Below are 17,761 nucleotides of genomic sequence, written 5' to 3' on the forward strand. Positions count from 1 at the left end.
CCTGATTTAATCCTAACGTAACAGTACAGTTTACAATGCCCAATTAACCGACCCAGTAGGTTTTTGGATTGTATGAGGTGACCGGAGGACCCAAGGAAAGCCCACACTTTCCATGGGGTGGGGGGGGGGCATGTATGGTGACCCCTTCCAGAGGTTGTTGGGAGTGAACTCTGAACTCCCACACCCGAAGCTGCAATCGTGCTGCCCCAACCACCACCCTATCGTGGTGCCCACCCATGCTGTTGCAGAGGTGTTGTCTTTAGCAGCCTGTGAAGGGTGATTTTATATTTTTGTAGAAATCATTAGGATGATGTGCTGAGCGAAAGGTAATTATTAAATGGGGTAGGGGTAACTCTACTGCCCTTTGTAATAGATAGATAGATACTTTATTCATCCCCATGGGGAAATTCAACTTTTTTTCCAATGTCCCATACACTTGTTGTAGCAAAACTAATAACATACAATACTTAACTCAGTAAAAAATATGATATGCATCTAAATCACTATCTCAAAAAGCATTAATAATAGCTTTTAAAAAGTTCTTAAGTCCTGGCGGTTGAATTGTAAAGCCTAATGGCATTGGGGAGTATTGACCTCTTCATCCTGTCTGAGGAGCATTGCATCGACAGTAACCTGTCGCTGAAACTGCTTCTCTGTCTCTGGATGGTGCTATGTAGAGGATGTTCAGATGTTTCCTCAGTCCCGCAACTCATCCAGCTGTGAGTATGGCATCCTGCCACTACTGTATTAGTTAAACACATTGTAAGTTACAAAGTATAAGTTTTTGTGCTTAACTTTCAAAAGTGGTAGACGAACCCACAATGTTCTCACTCAGAGGCGAAAGGGCTGCCCATCGAACCACATGAGGACATTAGCTGCAGGTCCTTAATGTCAAGACAAATGTGAATTATGCACATATGAATTAAGTATTTGAAACTAGTTGGCATCTTTGGAAACAATTCCAACAAGGAGGCTAAAAGTATTCCAAAAAGAGCAAGTTTATTACATAACACTGCACTGTAACTCTACCTTTGTCACTTGGAGAGGACAGAAAATATTTAAAAGAAAAACGGTATTGCAATGTGAATTTCAACACAGTTCCCTGTATCGTGGGAATGTAACCTCTGCACGGTAACTTTAGCAAAGAATTTGGAATAAGACGTTGTCCACTTTTCCTTGCTAGTCAGTAAAAATGCTTGAATTTAAAGCATCGTATGTAGACTCCTTCAAGATCAGCCCAAGTGATGGCTTGGTTGTCATGTTTGGCAAAGCTCATTATCGGTGGGGGACTCAGCCAATGGACTGTGATTCTCTCAGATGTTTCTGCAGGCTAAACTTTCACCTTAATTCCTGTTCATCTTGCGCTGAAATCTGTGGACTCGAGGCTCATACAGCAACAAAGTAAAAGAGATACAGATTAGCATTGTGGCATTGTGCGCTGCCCTTTACTGCACAGTGGAAGGCTGATAACATGGCTTGATCAGTTTCCAGTCTGAACCACATCAAGCAGGGGAGGTGGCTGGTGCAGCCTGTGGTAAGCTCAGGCGAATCAGAAGGAGAGGGAGATGGAGAGAGTGCAGTCAGTGGCAGTGTCCATCATTGCGACAGCCTGGGGATTTTTCTGCATATTCTGAAAGAGCCTCGGGGGAGATAAAGGAGTTCTCTCCTAGAACCCTGGGTAATGAATGTGTTCTGATTTTGCAGAGATCCGTAAATCAATTTCGTCCCCAAGTTGGAAAGTACATAAAACTCGCTCACTGAGGTAACCACACCTCCACAGTAATGTAATGAAGCCAGTCCTACCATTTATGGGAACAAATGTACAAGCGTGTTTGTCGGACTTTTGAATTAAGTAGTAATTTGGGTACTGATTCATATATAGGAGTGTTCATAACTTGAACTTCGTAACCTGGGTACTGCCGGAAAAGACAAACTAGTGGGGGACAATAAACATGTCAACCGGGAAGATCATGGCTGACCTTTAACCTCAGTTTAATTTCCTGCACTAACCCCATGTCCATTGATTCTGTTAATATCTGAAAACCTATCTGTCTTTACAATGAGCATATTTAACAACTTAACAGGCAGAGTACACAAAGGAGAGTCAGGATGTTGTTTAATTGGATTTTGAGAGGGCATTTGACAAAGTGCCACATATGAGCATGATAAACAAGACTAGAACCCATGGGAAGATACTAGCATGGATAGAAGATTGGCTGACTGGCAGGAGGCAAAGAGTACAAATAAAAGTTGGCTGCCGGTGATTAGTGGTATTCTGTAGGGGTCAGTATTAGAACTACTTCTTTTCACGGTATATGTTAATGATCTGGATGACAAAATTGATGGATTTGTGGCCAGATTTGCAGAAGATACGAAGGTGGGTGAAAGATCAAGTAACATTAAGGAATTTGAGTTTGCGGAAGGACATGGACAAATTAGGAGAATGGGCAAAGAAATGGCAGATGGAATATTGTGTGGGGAAGTGTATGGTCATGCACCTTAGTAGAAGGAATAAAGGCACAGAATATTTTCTCAATGGGGAATGAATTCAGAAATCAGAGGTGAAAAGGGACTTGGAAGGATTATTGCAGGATTTCCTAAAGGCTAGCTTGTAGATCGAGCCAGTAGTAAGGAAGGCAAATCCGATGTTAGCTGCTAAGGCTTTATAAGGCTTTGGTTAGGCCACATTTGGAGTATAGTGAGCAGTTTTGGATCCCATATCTACAAAAGGATGTGCTGGCATTGGAGAGGGACAAGAGGGACATGAGAGTGGTCCTGGGAATGAAAGGGTTAACGTATGAGGAGCAATTGATGTCTCTGGGCCTATACTTGCTGGAGTTTTGAAGAATGAGGGGGATCTCATGGAAACCTACCAAATACTGAAACACCTAGAGAGAGTTGTTGTAGAGATGATGTTTCCTATTGTGGGGGAGTTCAGAACCAGAGGGCACAGCCTCAGAATAGAAGTGTGCCTCTTTAGAACAGGGACGAGGAGAAATTTCTTCAACCAGAGGGTGGTTATTCTGTGGAATTCGTTGCCACAGACTACTATGGAGGCCAGGTTATTTGGATGTATTTAAAGCTGTTGATTGATTCTTGATAAGGACATCAAAGGTTACGCGGAGAAGGCAGGAGAATGGATTTGAAAGGGAAAATAGATGAGCCATGATGGAATGACAGAGCAGACTGAATGACCTAATTTTTCTCTTATGTCTTACCTTAGCCACCACAGCCAGCATGGGTAGAGTACACCGTATTCTAAAAGTTTGGCAACCTCTAGCACCCCAGCCAGCAGAAACATCATTACTCCAACAAACAACATAATAATTTTACTTTACAATAGGATCTCCTCTCATTCTTCCAAGCACTCTGAGTATAAACTCAGTGTGCTTAACCACTCCTCTTGGGACAAATTTTATGTCTGAAAGGTGGGTATTGGTTCAGCTCATATATTATTGCTTGGTAGAATCAATGGAACTTTTTTTTAGTTCATTTCATACTGCGAAGATAAAAGCAATGACTTGTGGTTTCTGTCCGTAATTCTTGATACTAGCTAACACTTCAATGTAAAATTTGTTTCCTGCCACTTATGTAACCGTGCCATTAATCCGCTCATTTACTATAAGCATTACTTGATTTGGGTAATAAAGCTAATTCACCGTGGGCAATGCTGATCTATTCCAGTCTTTGGCCATACAGTATGTGTCTGCAGTGCAAAAACAAGTTCACTGACTCAGACTGGAATATGTTCAAAATGAGAGAGAGAGAGGGAGAAGATAAATGGTGAGGGTAAAATACAAGAAGAGAGAACAAATGTTTTGTTAAGTGCATGAAAACCAAGAGAGCGAATCAAATTCTGGTCCACCAGAGAGTTAGGATGGGGAAATCGTTGTGTTGAACAGGGAAATGGCAGAGGAGACATGTTATATTTTGCAAAGACTGCATTCAAAGACTTTACCAGCCCTAAATTAGTAACTGAGACAATGAATTCTGGTTAATTGGGCAATCGGTTAATCAGGGTAGGCACTTAGTTAGGACACCTCTTGAACTAAAACTAATCATGGAAGTAGCCAGGATTCCCTTAGTTTATTTGGGACACTATGCCATTTAATTGGGCTGGAGCAGGAGACTGTTGTCGAGTAGCTTCTAACTAGCATCAGATACATGTGCTTGCGTGACCATTAAATGCTACACCACGCTCAGAGCGAACACTTTTTAAATAGCATCAGTTGAATGTGCTGTTGTTTTTATTTAAGATACGTAATTTTTGTCACTGATAGTTGACGAGAAATAAGTAGTAAGACGATTCAGAACTGCTTTTCTCCCTGCAGTTTCATGCTTCAGGTTTGGAGATGTCAGAAATGGTTGGTAGCAAAAATGGAACTATTTCACTGCTTCAACAAGTTAGGGACTATGAAGAATCTGAAAGTATTGACAATTATTTTGAATGTTACGATAAAAATGAAGACTTGGAGGATGCATTTGTTGATAGCATTATATGAAGGCAATTCATTATCTACACGAGATGTCTACACTGATTTTGGTTCATTTAAAGTCAATCTCAAGAACATGTATTCTAGGTGACTTTCCCTGTCGATAGCTATAAGGAATTAATACACAGTATTACAGTAGTTTTGATAGTGTTCCAATTTGTTCTATATTTTATTTAAATACGTAATTTGTTATTCAGTTAAATGGTAGTTTGTCTTTTTTATACCCTTTTAACTATATCCATGAAACTTTGCTTAACTGGGACAAAATACACTGGTCCTGATGTGTCCCAATTAACCAGAATCCACCGTATTGTGAATATTTGAGAGGCTGCTACTGAACCTCTTGGCAACTCACTGGTAAAAAATGCCATCTAGTAAATAACTGGTTGATTCCTACCTGGGTTTTTTTGTAGATAAATCATTACCAATGTGAACTTAACAGCAGTTTCATGAACCCGCTCTTTGAGTTACAACTTTTTAAGTCACACCTTACCAAACATCTCCTAAAAATGTTGAGCTACTGCATCCACTTTTTTTCCCTTCATTTACTGTTGGTAACATCCTCAAAAACTTGAAGACTCTTTTCCTTTTAGAGAACTGTCTCTACCTGACAGTATCTTGATTTCTCTTAAGTGGACAGCTATCACATCCTCATGAAAGCCCCTTGTCTTGCATCTGCCATACAGAACGGAGGAGGCTGCAGAGATGTGGATTCCGATTAAGTTTCCATTTATTATTTGTATTTATTGCTTTACACCCATGGTCTGAATTCAACTGAGTCACTGGGCAGATCAAATCAATAAAGTATGAACTAAAGGTGACCTCAAAGACCAATGTTTCATTGGGGAAACCTAGCAATTACATGGGTCTTATTCGTCAATTCGTGTGCACATACTGTATGGGTGTGTGTGTGCGTGTGTGATGTTGGTTGAGGGGAAGGGTGGGAGGTGGTTGATGGTAATGTATGTTAAAATAATTTGTAAAAATGGTTTTACTCATTCAGAAGTAATCGCATTTGTCACCCTGATTTGCATTAGAATGCACTGCAGATGAGCTGGGTACTACAGGTTTGACATCATTGATATTGCTACCAATACTGATTTTCCACAATGCACCCTGCCCCCACAACCACATACATTTCTTTCACCTCCAGTACCGCATGCTGATTACAGCTTGGAAATAAAGCCTGACCTGTGTCAACCAAGTACCTGCATTGAACGTAAATAACCACAGTTTCAATGTCTATGGTTTCGTCTTAGTATTGCTAATCATAAAAAAGAAGTATTTCACTGGTGTACTGGGGGGGATGAAATCTTATGTGTGAATTCAGACCCACCACTGTGGTTGAGTTTTAAATGCCTCCCCGTTTGCACTATTCTCATTGGATTTGAATGGAGGAACAATAAAATCCTGTTGGCCACTAGCTTTGGCCTTGCGAATGAAATCCGACACAATGAAGTTGCTTCCGGCAGAATCAACCTTGTAAAGTCTTCCTCACATGTCTCTTCAAGAACACAAGAAACTGGGAGCAAGCCTGGCCCACCATTATCTTGGGTGACCTTTCCCAGGCCTCAGCTATTCTTCTGTGCAAGATTCTCAAAGTTCTCAATAACCTGATCATTCAATAAGTTATCTTCCTGCAGTGAAAATAATTCTTATGATCTACCTTCCAAACTCTCTTGGGCAGATAGTGCCAGAGATTTATCCTCTGTAAGAAGAAATGTCTGCAAACCTTGGTTTTAAAGGATTATTCACTTCTCTTGAAACTATGTCTCCTCATGCTAGTACTCTAACTAGTACTAGTGAAAACTTCTTGACAACTACCCTGAGGATCTCATATAATTCATATGTCAATCACCTCTCATTCTTCTAAACTCTGCCTAAGCCTGTTTAGTTTAGTCTTTCTCATACTTTGGACCAAAATTCTTCACTGTTTTCTAGATGTCTGAAGTGTTAGATCAGGGGTTCCCAGCCTTTATTATGCCATGGACCCCTACCATTAACCCCTATCGCAGATGGTCCCATGAGTGACTTGTGAAATTAGTGTAAGATTTACAGATTTTTAAACTCCAACCCCCCTCCCTTGAAATAAGATGCAACATTCCCTTAACCTTCATAAACAAGAGAAAATCTGCAGATGCTGGAAATCCAAGCAACTCACACAAAATGCTGGAGGAACTCAGCAGGCCAGATAGCGTCTGTGGACAAGAGTAAACAGTCAACATTTCGGTCATGTCCGTAGAATCTGCCTGGCCTGCTGACTTCTTCCAGCACTCGGCGTGTGATGAGCCCACTAACCTTCTCTAATACCCGCTTGTATGCTAGCTTTCAGTGTTTGGTACAGAAAGACCCTGTGAATCCCTTTGTACGGCAGCTTTCTGCTGTTTTCTCCATTTAAATAGTATTCTTTTGCTCTTTAAGAATGAGTGACTTCAAATTTTCCACGTTATACTTCATTTTCCAACCTCTTAGTCACTCACCTATTTTGTCAATGTCTCACTGCCACTCAATGTCACTCTCCTCTCAAAATTCCTCCTCCACTAATTTGACTAACATACATTTACTTCCTTCCTCCAGGTCATTAATATGTACTGTAAAGAGCTTTGTGTTCTGTGTTCTAGATAGATAGATAGATACTTTATTCATCCCCATGGGGAAATTCAACATTTTTTCCAATGTCCCATACACTTGTTGTAGCAAAAACTCCTTACATACAATACTTAACTCAGTAATAATATGATATGCATCTAAATCACTAACTCAAAAAGCATTAATAATAGCTTTAAAAAAAAAAAAAAAAAAGTTCTTAAGTCCTGGCAGTTGAATTGTAAAGCCTAATGGCATTGGGGAGTATTGACCTCTTCATCCTGTCTGAGGAGCATTGCATCGACAGTAACCTGTCGCTGAAACTGCTTCTCTGTCTCTGGATGGTGCTATGTAGAGGATGTTCAAGGTTTTCCATAATTGACCGTAGCCTACTCAGCGCCCTTCGCTCAGCTACCGATGTTAAACTCTCCAGTACTTTGCCCACGACAGAGCCCGCCTTCCTTATCAGCTTATTAAGACGTGAGGCGTCCTTCTTCTTAATGCTTCCTCCCCAACACGCCACCACAAAGAAGAGGGCGCTCTCAACAACTGACCTATAGAACATCATCAGCATCTCACTGCAGACATTGAATGACGCCAACCTTCTAAGGAAGTACAGTCGACTCTGTGCCTTCCTGCACAAGGCATCTGTGTTGGCAGATTTCTATAAGAAATTAGTCTAGTTAGCCATTTCATTACCAGTGTAATTGGCTCAGTGCAATGCTGTGGGCCAAAGGGTCTGTACCTGTGCTGACTCTTTTAATGTTCAATGTAGTCACCTTGCTCCCTCCTGTTGTTTTCTGCCTAGTAACCAGTCCTCTATCCATGCCAAGATGTCGCTATGAGTTGTGATTTAATCTTGCATGAGACACCTTGTCCAAACTTTCTGGAAGTCCAGTTATAATACATCTATTGGGTCCTTCTCTCCACACTGGCCAAAGCTTCCTGAAGCAAAACTGGAATGTTTATCAAATCAGACTTCCCCTTCATGAGGCCTGATGAGATAATGATTTTCTGAATGTGCTGATAATAATCTTTAATAATCAGTTCTCGCATTTTTCCAGCAGTAGATGTCAGGCATATTCAGCTGATAATTAATTCCATTATGATTTCTTCCATTTTTGAATAGGGGTGGCACTTTGCCATTTTCCAGCCCTCTGGCATTTCTCCAGCATCTAAAGATTTTTGGAGGACTATGAACCTGTATCGACAGTGGCCACTTATTTTAGATCCTGGATGCAGTTCATCCAGGCGAAAGAATTTATCGGCCCCGTTGGTTTGCCTAATACATGCAGGCCCATGGTTACATTTGGGTCCCTTATCTAAGAAAGAGTGTGCTGACCTTGGAGAGAGTTCAGAGGAGGTTCACAAAATTGATTCTGGGATTGAAAAGCTTGTCATATGAAAAGCATTTGATGGCTCTAGGCCAATACTTACTGGAATGCTGAAGAATGAGGGGTGACCTAATTGAAAAGTATTGAATGGTGAATGATAGAGTGGATGTGGAGAGGATGTTTCCTATGGTGGGAGAGTCTCAGCCTCAGAGAGGCGTACTTTTAGAACAGAAATGAGGAGGAATTTCTTTAGCCAGATGGTACTGAATCTGTGGAATTCTTTGCCACAGGCCGCTGTGGAGGCCAAGTCTTTATGTATATTTAAGGCAGAGGTTGATAGATTCTTGATTGGTCAGAGCATGAAGGGATACAGGGAGAAGGCAGGAGCCTGGGGCTGAGAGGAAAATTGGATCGGCATGATGAAATGGCAGAGCAGTCCCGATGGGGCCAAATGGTTTATATGGACTCTGCTCTTGGGAACTGTCCATAAATCAGAAATATTGGTGTCTTGCTCTACATACACTTACAATAGTTTATTGCATATACACCCTAACACCACCCATATTTAAACTAATGGAATATACACGTTATCCAATCATTAATTAAAGACTTCATTATTATGAGCACTAGCTTGAAAAATGCTGCAGAAATATATGGGAGAATTTACATAAATCTTGGTGTTCAATAGTAATCTGAAGGGGAGCCTCAGTACCAATTCCCTTATGTGATGGTACTTAGTCATTCTACATTGTTATTCAGTCTTAGTGGTTTAAAACAAAACGAGGACAAAAAAGTATCTTGGCTGGCTGTGACAAGCTGGGCGGCTGAGTGATGAAGGTGAAAGGAATCTGCATAGGCTCTGGGTAAGGCTGAATGGCTGGATAATAATGTGGGAACAATTTGGGAAAGTGTGAACTCATTCACTTTGGCACCTACTAGAGAAAAAAGCAGTGTCATAAACATTTGCAAAAACCCCACAAGTTAAAATCCAGATTTGGTTCAGTAGTTTAAAAACGTATGATTGCAAAAGTGAAAGTCTGTTGATAACACAAAATTAATCCTAGCACTATGTCAGTGATGTAAAGTTGAAACTGAAAACAAATTGAAATTGGAGGGGGGTGGGTGCGCACACAGAAATGAAATGTGCTGCCACTAAACAGGGTTTTGCATAATCCAAGTCAGTTGGACCAGATTTAGGACTGCCGACACCGAAGTGCAGTGTGCTTTCTTTCTAAAAGTGGTGGTGGGGGGAGGGAAGAAGGGAACATTGTTTTTGTTTCCAAATGTTCTGCTGATAAGTTCTGATCTGCTCCAAAGGTCTCATTACCTCATTTTTCATATTTTTGCTGCTCGCTGAGATTAATAAAATGACAGTCAGCAAAATCAAATAAATATCCTTTTGTTGGTGGCCAGCTAACTGCTGCAAGGAGCAATCTGATAAAGGTGTCCTGGGGTGGGGGAGTAGAGCTGACTGCATCATTACGATGGTTCAAGTTAAATTGCCAGCTGGAGAGACGACCTTTTTTTTTCAGATGTATAATCTTGCGGGACCTTTATCAATCAAATCCAAAGATTGGCGTCCCCTATCTTTCGTCAGAAGCTTGGCTCCGATTGCCAGTCTTTTGCTGAACCTGCCGAATTTGTTCTCGTGTGTAAGAGGGTCAGCAGAGACCCTCCGCAGGTACAGGCAGCAGCGACTTGTTAGGAATGATGAATCCTCTTCAAAGTCTCTACGCAGGTTAGGCACGATCTAGCACTCGCTGTGCCAGTGGAACGGTTCGACTCTTAACTTGGTAAATTGGTTTATTACTGCCACCTGTACCAAGGTAAAGTGAAAAGCTTGATTTTGCATGTCATGCAGACAGATCATCTCATCATATCAGTACATAGAGATAGCAGAAGAGAAAAGCAATAAAATAATGCAAAATAGAGTGTTACAGTTACAGAGAAAGTTCGCTGCAGGCAGACAGTAAGGTTAAGGGCCATGATGAGGTAGATTACCGCAAGTTGGCTGAAGAGGCAGGAAAGGGCAGCTTTTGGCCGTGGCTGAGGAGGAAGGACAGAAATTGGGGAACTGACTAACCCCACTGGAAGCTACAGAGAATGGCAGGGAGATGTCTCTGCCTCTGCTCCACCACCAGGAGATGTACCAGAGCTAAGGGAGTGAGACAATGAGCGGTGGTCCCTGGACCTAAGGGCACTGTTGGAGGTGCGGCAGCAAGCAATGCCAAGTAGGAAACAACATCTTCCTGTAAATCTCATTGAGGCCAAGAATCCATCTTATCGTGCGGGTGACTGTTCAAGAGCAGGATAGGCACTGCCCTTGAGCCTAGTGGTGTGCGTTTTCAGGTTTTTTTTAATCTTCTGCCCAATGGGAGGAGCGGAGGAGAAGAGAGAAATGTCTGGGTGGGAAGGGTCTTTGACTTTGTTGGCTGACTTACCAAGGCAGCAAGAATTGTAGATGGAGTTTATGGAAGGGAGGCTGGTTTTCATTCTAGACCGAACTGTATCCTCTACTCTGTGCAGTTTCTTGCTGCCTCAGGTGGAGCAGTTCCCATACCAAGCCGTGAATCGTCCCTGCAGGATGCTTCATCCGATACGTCTATTTGGTGAGGTCACGCCACATGCCGGTGATGATAAAACTGACTCTGATTCAATGGGGACATGCTAAATTTATTTTACCTCCTGAGGAAGTAGAAGCTCTTGTCAACGTAGGCGGTGGAATCCACCTTAGTCGAGCAAAAATGCAGGGAATACTCACCTGATCTATTGAGGCTAATGGAGCAAAATTAGTTTGCGGTCACCAGTGATAAATGTACGCCAGTAGATGTACTTGTTACCCACATTTTAGAAGGACATAGAACATTATGACACTGGAACAGGCATTTTGGCCACGCCATCTCTATCGATCAGATCCCAATCTAAAGTACCCCTATCTGCCTGCACGTGCCTTATGTCCCTCCATTCCCTGCCCGTTTCTATCAAAGTCAGCGGATCCAGCTACGCAGAGCAGAGTGTCGCTGAGACCTGCACCCGAGTGTGCTTTTAACGCCGAGAGCCAGTGGCAGGCTTCTACCCCGATGTTTCAGCTCATAGTCTTTTCAAAGTAAGAAACGTGTAGAGATCTGGCAGGTTTTAATCAACAACACAGGCAGAGGAAGGAGTTGGGGGGCAATGACGGAGCAAAAGGTAGAGATTAATTGAAGACAAAAGGGAAAGTGAAGAAACTGGATGTGGCAGAGCTGTGATTGGCAACAAAAGACCCGTTACCAATAGATCCGGTCTGAAAATGCAGGTGCAATGGCCAGGATGAAATTTACACAAGCTCGTAAACTTCACCCGAGAGCAATAGCTTAATTATGTGATACACCATTTTGTGAATGACAGTTCAACTGTTGTCCAGCGGTTCTGAAGCTGTGGGTGAAAACAATAGTAAATAATAGGCACAGGAGGTGCTGCAGATGCTGGAGATCCAGAACAGTACACACGATGTGCTTTAGGAGCTCAACAGCTCAGGCAGCATCTATGGAAAGGAGCAAGTGGTCAGCCTTTCCGGCCGAGACCCTTCATCAGGGAGGGGAGAAGTCAGAATAAGGAGATGAGAGGAGGGGAAGAAGAAGCAGTACAAGGTGGCAGGTGATAGGTGAAACCGGGAGAGGGGGAGGAGGGTGAAATAACGAGCTGAGGAGTTGATTAGAGGAAGAGATCGGTTACCCTGACAGACACTAACCAGCATTTAGAGCATAATGCCTGGTGATCTGTTCAAGACGTGCTGACTGAGTGATCAGTATTCGTCAGGACAGTGGAGATAGTAGAATAGGGTTGGAGTTAGGCTTCAACTAAGTACGAATGTCATTGAGAACGGGCCCTTCTGCTCAACTCATCCATGCCAACCAAGATGTCCACCTAATCCCATTTAACTATCTAACCAAACTCATCCCATTTGTCCATATCCTTCTAAAGTCTTTCTCTCCATGTGCCTGTTCAAGCTTCCTTTGGATACTGTTTTTGCCCCCACCTCAACCACATCCTCTGGCAGTGTGTTTAGTCTGTACACCACCCTCTCTATGTGAAGCTCCCTCTCAGGTCTGTTTAGATCTTTCCCCTCTCATCTTAACTTATGCCCTCTGGTTTTACTAATTCCCTTTCCTTAGAAAAAAGCCTCTGCCTTCACCTTATCTATGCCCATCATGATTTATATATTTCCATAAAGACGCCCCCCCCCAAAAAAAATCCTCCTCAGTCTCCGGTGTTCCAGTGAATGAAGCCTAGCTTGCCTAACAGTTAGGCCCTTTGGTCCTGGCAACGTTCTCTTTCCAGTTTAATCGCTTATTTACGGGGAAATCAAAACTGTGTCGAGGCTCCTAACCTGGGGTCCACGGACTCCTTGGTTAACGCAGGGGGTCTGTGGCACGAGAAAAGGTAGGGAACCCCTGCCGTACATGATACCCCAGGTGCTGAATTATGACGGCAGCGGAACATCCCAACTCCTGTGCTCAGTGCTTTGACTGATGAAGGCCACATTCCAAGCACCTTCTTTGCCACCCTGTCTACCAGTGGCAGCTCTTTCAGGGAATCGTGTACCTGCACTCCAAGACCTTCCAGTTCTACGGTGCTTCCCAGGGCCTGACCATTCACTGTGAAAGGCCTATCCTGGTTTGAAAGCACACCCAAGTGACAGTTTAACCTTTGTCCAAAAGATGGCACCATTCACAAGAACGCATTCCCTCTTATGTTCAGGCCACCTCCGTTTAACTGACTCACGCAATGGATCTGGGCCAAGACTTAAACATCTTTATTACTTTTGCATTGAGCTATTTAAAACGTATTATCATTCAATAAAAAAGGGTATTTATTTAATTGGAATAACTTGTTTCTTTTGTTAAAGGTCATGCTCTGATAAAATAGATCCATATTTTGTAACATCTTGTGAATAGAGAATTAACCACAGTGAATATGCTTGCAGGTGTCTGATGCCCTCAGTGGTGATGACACACTCTATACGCCTGCTCCTAGGCAATTCTAAAGGTAGCATCCACCAGCACAAGTCAAACACGAGTAATTCTGCAGATGCAACATACACAAAATGCTGTAGGAACTCAGTATCTTTGGAAATGAATAAACTTTTGACATTTTGGGCCGAGACCCTTCTTCAGGACTGGGAAAGGGCCTCAGCCTGAAGCATTGACTGTTCATTCATTTCGATAGATGCTGCCTGACCTGCTGAGTTCCTCCAGCATTCTGAAGGAGAGGCATCATTCTCTCATGAGTGACTGTAATGCAGTGAAACGTCAGAGACTGGCTGGATTAACAAATTGTTAATCAAACAAATGGCTGGGAGCTGTTTTAAATAACTGAGTGGATGGAGTGAGTAATCTTAGAAACGAGAAGGGCTATGTGGTGGGCCAGGGCCAGAAGTAACCTCACGTTACCTTAACCCATCCTAAAGCCCCTCCCTCTCCTTCCTGGCATCAATAAATGGATTATCTGAGTATCCTGAAGCTTCTGCAGCTGGCTAAACATAAAGAGTAACTCAATCCTTAGGTCTCCTTTACCTTCAACTCTCAACAAAACTCATAAAATAGGTTTGTCATCCCTTCTCATTCCCGTGGGATATAGCTTAAACTGTTTTGCTACTATTTCTTTAATCGATTCCTATCTTCTGCCCTAAATTCTGATAAGCTTGAGCTTATCTGCAGCGTTCTTTTCATATGGAAAGGTAATTTGCATCACCTTTCTTGAAACCAATTGCTAGGGTTGCGTTCAACAAAGTGCTAAGCAATGTGCCCTCTAAAGTGGGTGTGTGTGTGTGCGCACACTTATCTTTTGCTACTAGCGCACAAAAGAATCTAACCTGTGCACAAAAGGTTGGACGTTGGCGGAACCTTCCTTGCATAGTGAAAAAAGTTTTAGCCTAATGAATCAAAACAAAAACAAGCTGAGAAACCGTTTGAGTGTTATTTGGATATTCAAAGCTAGAAGGAGGATTTATTAGTCTTGGCAGAGTCCACAAAGAGTGGGTAAATGCCAAAGACAGGAGGGAGAAGAAATGACCAAGCAACTTAAATTGTTCATTTATTTCTTCAACTTTATGTCTCATGTAATTAACCTCCAAAATTTGTGTTGCATGCAATAATTTCCAAATAAAATACCTATCTGGATATTTTGTCAACTAGCTTTGTAATTTCATAAATTTTGTTTGACCATTGCAAACAACTTTGATAACGTGAAAAGTTTGAAAGAAATAAGTGTTGTTGATGTGTATTATTTTATTTCTTTTAGACAATGAACAACAAACTGGAGTTGGTAGCTAATTATCCTCAGAATGTTTACTTACACTTAAAAATTCAGTGCACACATGTTGTCACTGAGCAAAAAAACTGCACGTCACAAGATTTTTGCACACACTGGTCATTCCAAATTAGAGGGAGCATTGGTTCAAAAAAGTGCCAGAAACACTCGGGAAGTCAGGCAGCATTTGTTGGGAGATGAACAGAGTTAAATTTTAAGCTAAACATTTTTGTACTCAGATTCCGTTTGCCTTCCCAATTTGTCTGCTGCATATTAGCTTTCAGTGATCTCTGTCCAGGGGCACTCGGGCATTTTGAATTTCAGCTTGCTCAGCAGAACCTACTCTCTCCTTGGCTGGAAAGAAAAGAGCCATCGGGACCATCACAGCGGCTGCCAAACGGGCTTCCAGAGGGCTGTGGGTCAAGAGGAGTGACCTGCGGACCAGTGTGGCTGAGACACAAACCGGGCCTGAGCAACCCTTTGCTGGGTCACCTCGGTGATGGTGTCTGATGTTGAAAGACCCGGAACAAACACCCTGTGACCCCAGGTTACATCACTGATGATGAAGATTCAAAGTACATTTATTATCAAAGAATGTATAAGTTATACACCCTCAAGGTTTGTTTGCTTACAGGCAGTTGCAAAGCAAGAAACCCGAAAGAACCCAAAAAATGGCCAACCCCCAGTGCACACAGAGAAAGAGGAAAAGAAAGCAAAACAAATCAAGCCAACGATAGAAATGAGCAGCAGCATTCCAAACCAATTTGAGTCCTTGGATCCAAATCCCCGGAGGAGCTCAGAGTAGACCCAGAGCTTCGGTATTTAGTACATCATACTAGCGGGGTAAATGGCCGCAAAGTTTGCAGGCACGAAGCACAGCAGCCGGGGGCAGCCTCACAGCCTCAGTGTCGCGGAGAGAGGAGCCCCCAGCCTACCTGGGCTGGCATTTAAATTGTCCGGACTGTGGATCGTACCTCGCGTTATCTCAGCATTCAATCTCTCGGGTTTTAGAGCAATACTCAGAATTTCTGCCAATATGGATAGCTCCACATTTTTCCACGCTGTTCTCTGTTTGCAGTGCGGTTTCCCACTCACTTAACTTGCCTGTATCCTCTTGAAACTTCTTTACATTCTTGTTACTACTCACAGTCCCACTATGTTTTGTCTGAGGAACAAACTTGAAAGTGGTATATTTGGCCCCTCAAACAGATTGTTGATGTAGATTATGCGTAGCTGGGATCATAACTGATTGTGGTACCCCACTGGTCACAGCCTGCCGCACAAGAAGAAGCTGTTTGTTCCCGCTTCTAATTTTCTCAGAGATTCTTCCTCACCTTGTGACCACCCCTTTATCCTGTAACTTTGCGTGCTTGCTCGGTGGGTGGTGAGTGCTTCCTGCTGAAACACAGTAAGTGGAGGAGGGGGTAGGGGTGATGCTTTGCTACTGCTGTGCATGGGAGTGGGGAGAGGAGGCTTTGGCATTCTGGCATTTTTACTGTCACTTATTCTTTGGGGTTTTCTTCTGTTTTTGTGGATGTTTGCGAAGAGTAAGAATTTCAGTTTGTATAATGTAAATATTCTCTGATATTAAATTAAACCATTGAACTATGCCACCTGGTTCTAGACTCCCCCATCAGGAGAAACACTCTCAAAGCATCCAGTTTATGAAATCCCCTCAGAACACTGTGTGCAATAGTTGTATGGTCTGTCATTTCTCTGACCATAATTCTGCTTAAATTGGCTTTGAATTAAAAGTATCAATAGTGCAATTTAATATCTTCCCAGATATTAAATTGTGTCATTTTAAAGCATCAACTCTGTTTCTCTTTCTGCAGTTGCTGACCAACCTGCTGAGTATTTTCAGCATTTTCTGTTTTTATATCAGATTTGCAATATCTAATCAATTTATCCTTCCGCTGGAAAGCAATTGATGATCTTGCCATTGTCATGGTGTTGTCAATGGGTTCTCAAGTACACAAACTGTTTGCTACAGTGATCCAGCCACTGAAGTATTTAATTGGTTGTCAGATGGTTTGGAGCATTACACTGCTTTGGAAGACAGGATCGTGAATAATAAATGATCATTTCACTCCGTTTTTTGTTAATGAGTATGACTCCAGTCTGCCCCAAACACTTGCTCTCAGAATAAGAATCAGGTTTAATATCACTGGAATATAAATAGATAATTTATTAATCCCAGAGGAATTACAGTGGCACAGTAACATTACAGGTGCACAGATAAACAAATATTAGAAGAGAAGTAAAAAAAAATAAAAAAAATAAGTTACCTCAAACAGTCTAATGGGAGGGGGGTCATCACTTCCCTGCCTATTGGTTGACTCATTACACAGCCTTATGGCCAAGGGTAAGAATGACCTCATATAGCATGCCACCACATAGAAGATTGTACTGGCAACAACAGACTGGTAGAACATGTGAAGGAGAGGCCTGCATACTCCAAAGGACCTCAGTCTCCTCAGGAAGTAGAGACAACTCTGGCCCATCTTGTACACAGCCTCTGTTGGTGTTCCACTCAAGTCTGTCATCCAGGTGCTTGTAGGTCCTCACCACATCCACACCCTCACCATCAATAGTAACAGGGAGCAGTGCGGGCTTAGTCTTCCTAAAGTCCATCACCATCTCCTTTGTCTTACTGATGTTGAGCTGCAGATGATTCAGCTTGCACCAGTTGACAAGGGCCCTGTATTCATCCTCCCACCCTCCCTTTACACACCCAACTATTGCTGAGTCATCTAAGAATTTCTGCAGATTACATGACTCAGTGTTGAATCTAAAGACTGAGGTATACGGGGTAAACAGGAAGCGACCCAATACAGCCCTCTGTGGGGCCCCAGTGCTGCTTATACCCATGTCTGACACACGGCTCTGAAGCCACACAAACTCTGTTCTGCCAGTCAAGTAGTCCATTATCCAGAATACAATGGAAGTCCAATCTGCATTGAACGGAGCATTTCACCCTGCATGGAGGGCTGTATGGTATTGAAGGCACTTAAAAAATCAAAAAATGTGGTCGTCACAGTGCTGTCCTGCTTATCC

At 42.5% G+C, this 17,761-nt stretch overlaps 1 protein-coding gene across 1 annotated transcript in view; it reads left to right on the forward strand.

Annotated features, from left to right (window-relative positions):
- Window positions 1–17,761, forward strand: part of LOC140733105 (acyl-coenzyme A oxidase-like protein) — a 318,950-nt gene that overhangs the window by 137,417 nt on the left and 163,772 nt on the right. The gene's annotated exons all lie outside the window — the stretch shown is intronic.

This window comes from Hemitrygon akajei, chromosome 9 (assembly GCF_048418815.1).
Source record: "Hemitrygon akajei chromosome 9, sHemAka1.3, whole genome shotgun sequence".
NCBI lineage: Eukaryota > Metazoa > Chordata > Chondrichthyes > Myliobatiformes > Dasyatidae > Hemitrygon > Hemitrygon akajei.